General features: G+C 35.3%; 1 long non-coding RNA gene across 3 annotated transcripts; it reads right to left on the bottom strand.

Moving 5' to 3' along the window:
* Positions 1–1,432: 1,432 nt before the first annotated feature.
* On the bottom strand, positions 1,433–2,917 carry LOC137177125 (uncharacterized). 3 transcript variants are annotated; one of them, XR_010925976.1, is made up of 4 exons: positions 2,663–2,917; positions 2,243–2,291; positions 1,817–1,982; positions 1,433–1,659 (listed from the first exon to the last, which is right to left on the bottom strand). It is a non-coding gene; the product is annotated as an uncharacterized lncRNA (long non-coding RNA). The 3 variants fall into 3 exon arrangements; XR_010925975.1 differs by having other exon boundaries at positions 1,817–1,967; positions 2,663–2,916; XR_010925974.1 differs by having other exon boundaries at positions 1,817–1,917; positions 2,663–2,915.
* Between the last annotated feature and the right edge of the window lie 1,394 nt (positions 2,918–4,311).

Here is a 4,311-nt window from a genome sequence, read left to right as displayed (position 1 = left end):
AACTTTTCTGCTGAGTTTTGAGTGAGAATTTGGGACTTTTAAAATAGATTTAATCAGAATCAGAGTTTTCTCATAAGCCAGCATCCAGTAGGAATTACAGGAACTGCAGTTTCAGAGACCACAAAGTGCTGTTTTTGAACAGTAACTGATTCTTTGATCACAGACTCAAACTGTACCTGAGTGATTTTGGGTTTAGTGTTCAGCTTTTCAGATGACAACACAAAATAACAACCACTTTGTTACAAAAATGAACTGAACTGTTAAAATGTAACATCTGTCTTGTATAGGTTTTAGGCTAAAGTGTAAACAGCCTTTCTTGTGATTTGCATTTAAACCACAAGATGCTGCTACTGCTGAGCAATTTAAGCAGCATCCATGAAAGGCACAGACTCAGCTACTGTGCAAGCTGCTGCAGGAGGAAGATAAAACCCTGAGGGGAATCTCAGTTGGTTGCAGCTTGTTAAAAGAAAACCTAAAAGAATATAAATATGAGTACATATTTGGAGTATAACCACCGAAACAATGTGTCCATCCATCCATACAACAAATCCATATTCAAAAATACTAGATTGCAAGGTGTGTGACTGCTGCATAGTGTCTCCTGTCAGATGTAAGCATGTGATTAAAAACATGACGTGCTAAAGCAGAATCAAGGCGGCTGTGCTTTGGTTAAATTTGTCATGGTAATTTGTGGTGGCGGCCAGGACAGGAAACCAAGATGGGTTTTTTTTTTAATCTAAATCTTATTTCACAGTAGACAAGACAAAGAGTTATGATTAGGCAATCAAATAAAAGGCTTAACGTGTACCTTATTACCTTATTTAACAGCTAAATTAACAAAAGTATTTGCAGTAAGCTCTATCATAGTGTGCTGAAAAAGTTTTTGATGAAGCTAGAGGAAGACATGTGGCAAATGCATAAAACGTGTTAAAGGATATTTTTCTTTTGATGAAATAAATATAATGTACCTTATTTTTTCTATTAGTATTGCAGTCCACTGCACTTTCTCTAATACAGTAATATTTTTAATTGTGACGACTGGCTATGGCATCTCAGCTTCAAATGTACTCTTAAATGTTTCTTGAAATTCATTTTGGGAGCAGATTAATACATAAAATTATTAAAAACTGAAATTTTGAAGTCTCAGAAACTATTGATTTTCATATTGTTGAAATATTGCTGTGACAGGGACTGTTTGTTTACCTTCAGATGGAGATAATAAACTTCTTCTGGTTAACTAAATGTACATTTCTTTCACTTATTTTCTTTACACAAAGTAAATTAAATTTCCAATCTTACAAATGATCAGCAACACTTCGCACTGAACTCAGCGTGACTGCCGTATTAATTTAAATTGGGTGGGAAAACCAATGACTGTACCAACCTCAGCCATGTCATATGTTGTTGTGGTATTCAAAGTAGGTACATAAGGTCAAGGGTCAAGGTTATTTTATTGTCTCCCATATGAGAAAACGACACATTGCATAGATTTGCATTGAAGCACATTATCTATTTATATAAATTCATTGGCATAATAAATATTTGAACAAACTGCTGGGATGGGATATATTTTACTGTGATTTTTTATTTTATGTGTAATATTATTTGTTATGCTTGGCAGATGCTGTAGTAGGCTTCCAGCTTGCACTGATCGAGGATCTATGGGGGGAAAAACACATTTATTTCAGCTGGTTGGTTATTTAATGTTGTGCATTAAAGGCAAAGCAATTGAACTGAATGACTGAAATATTTCAGTGTTTCTACTTGTGCAACAATTAAAGTAATTAGTGCAAATGTTTTTGTTCAAATCACTGACCTCTATGGTCATGTCTCCTCTACAGGGTGTCTGAACACCAATTCAAAAGTTCCCGGAGAGACCAGAGGGGAGGGTAATGAGGGGGTGACGTGTACTTCAATCTGGAGTTCAGATACTTGTTTGAATGTATACAGTAAAGTAATGCCCCCTTCTGAACCAGTATGTCCTCCATGAGTTGGCCATTAACAGGGATGGAGTGAGACATAAAAGAGTTACAAACAGTAGGAATATAAGATACTTAAAATTATTCAGACTAATGATTAGCATGGCATTATGCTCCAAAAGCTACAAAGTGTGACATGTATCTGTGCTGCTTTCAAGCAAAGTTTAAGTTTTTAAATTACTGTCACACATAATAACCACAGAAGCTGTTTTCACTGCATGATGACATTTAAACTGTTCAAATCAAAATGAAACATGACTTACACACATCTCTTATCTTCTACTTATAGATGGTGTATTGCAAGACTTCTTACTATAAAGATCAGACACAGAATATGACAAACCACACAAAACTTGTCCCTAGATGACATTTGAAGGCTACGGTTGCATAAAAGTACACAGCCCGCCCACTTATTTAAACATAGCCTACATACAGTATTCCTCATCGTGTTATCCAATGATAACAATCAACTTAAAACCAAAGCAAAGATCACACCAAACAGGAGATTTGACAACTGATAATATAAAAGTGAAATCTAGGAATTCTAAATTATTTCAGACAGACCTATTCAACAACATAAAAACAACACAAACAGTCACATGAAAACCAATAAAACATATTTTAACAAGTAGCAAAACAAACACAGAAACTCATCTGTGAGAGGAAGGACGTGTTTGACTCACTTAGCTGGCATTTGAAGGGTTCTGTCCTTCATGGTGTTCAGTAACAACATCATATAATTTCTCATAGTTTCCATCAGTTATTTTAAGCAGCGTCTTTTTCACCTTCCATTGCTGCTAGTTGAACACAAAAAATACAGTTGCTGTTATCATTAGCATGAACTTTTTCTGGTCTAATTGGTGTGAGGCTTCCCTTCAGTTTCTTTTTCCCCAGACTCCTGATCATTCAATGTTTCTCAATGGTATGAAGTCACTAATCAATGGATATCAACTTCACCTGGCCTACCTTAACATCATACAGCACCAAAATACCATCTTCCACCACACAAGCTGACATTTACCGCACATTGCTATCCAGAGGGGCGCTGTTTCACTAGGTTAATTAAAGAAAAATTGAATAAAAACTGAGAGTTAATCGATATCCGCAGTTTACAATGATAATTGTGGCATATTTAACACTCATAATTAGTAGTAATTATTGAAACAATGGGTTCTTCATCTCAGTCCTGCTCTGACCTCTTAAAAACTAGTGAAAAGAGCTCAGACAGAAACACAAATACAGAAATTTTATTATGTGAAATAACCAAAAATGCTCTAACTTCAACAGAAAAATGTGTGTTCATGAAGGCCCCCGTCACTCATAGAACGACGCTAAATGAGAAATTAAGATTTAATTCCCTATAAAGTAAAAAATCAGGCGTCAGAAGAAGGAACACAAATAATTAATGAATGATAGTGTACTACAATAGGAAGTCTTTTTTTCCTTTGCATTTAACAGGAGATGCATTATGTATAAAAATACTGAGCAGGCCCATTTGAGCTTAACATAGGAACAAGATAGCAAAAGGAAAACAACTTGGATGAAGCACTTCTATCATGAGAGTGGTCTCGTCCCAGAATGACGATGCTTGCAACCACAAGGCCTCAATAAGTGGTTTGATGAGCATGAAAATGATGTCTGAACACCTATGGGAGATTTTGGAGCAACATGTTTTTAAAAAAACACCAGATGAGGGAATATCTTTTGGAAGAATGATGTTCATCTTTCCAGTAAAAGATCCAAAAACTGAAAGAATCTTTGCCATCGAGCATTGAAGCTGTTTTAATCTTACTACCACATTTTTTCTTTTTATATTCATCACCCAGCAGTAGATGTGCAATGATTAAGTCATCTGTGCACTAAACTCAAACGTCAGCTACTGTTTTTCAGTGGAAATGTGCTGTTTGAAGTTTGAGACTGTAGATGGAGCCACTCTTCTTCTAAACAAACAGCATCACTGGCTCTCTGCTTTGAATCTTCCTGTTTTATTAATCTGCAGTATCTTTGCTCTCTGAAATGAATATTAAATCAATGGAGTTCCATGTAGTAAAATTTTAACAGCATTACATTCAGTCCTACAGTGTTATTCTGTGGATTATTATGCATTATATGAAATTATGAGCAGATTTAGATTCAGTTTAGTTGATTTCTTTATCCCTGATATCTTCATTATATTGTGTAACGTCTTTACTACAGTAAACGCTTTTCTGCTTTCCCCTTCTGTTCAAACTTGAAAGCTGTTCTTTTACTTTTTAAATATTAATAGACCATTTTTGTGGTGAAACACTGACTCGAACATGCAAGAACCCACACTGTCAGTCAAATACACACA

The sequence above is a fragment of the Thunnus thynnus genome, chromosome 24, assembly GCF_963924715.1.
Source record: "Thunnus thynnus chromosome 24, fThuThy2.1, whole genome shotgun sequence".
Lineage (NCBI taxonomy): Eukaryota > Metazoa > Chordata > Actinopteri > Scombriformes > Scombridae > Thunnus > Thunnus thynnus.
The sequence above is the reverse complement of the archived record's forward strand: the minus strand, read 5'-3'. Positions and strand labels throughout refer to the sequence as shown.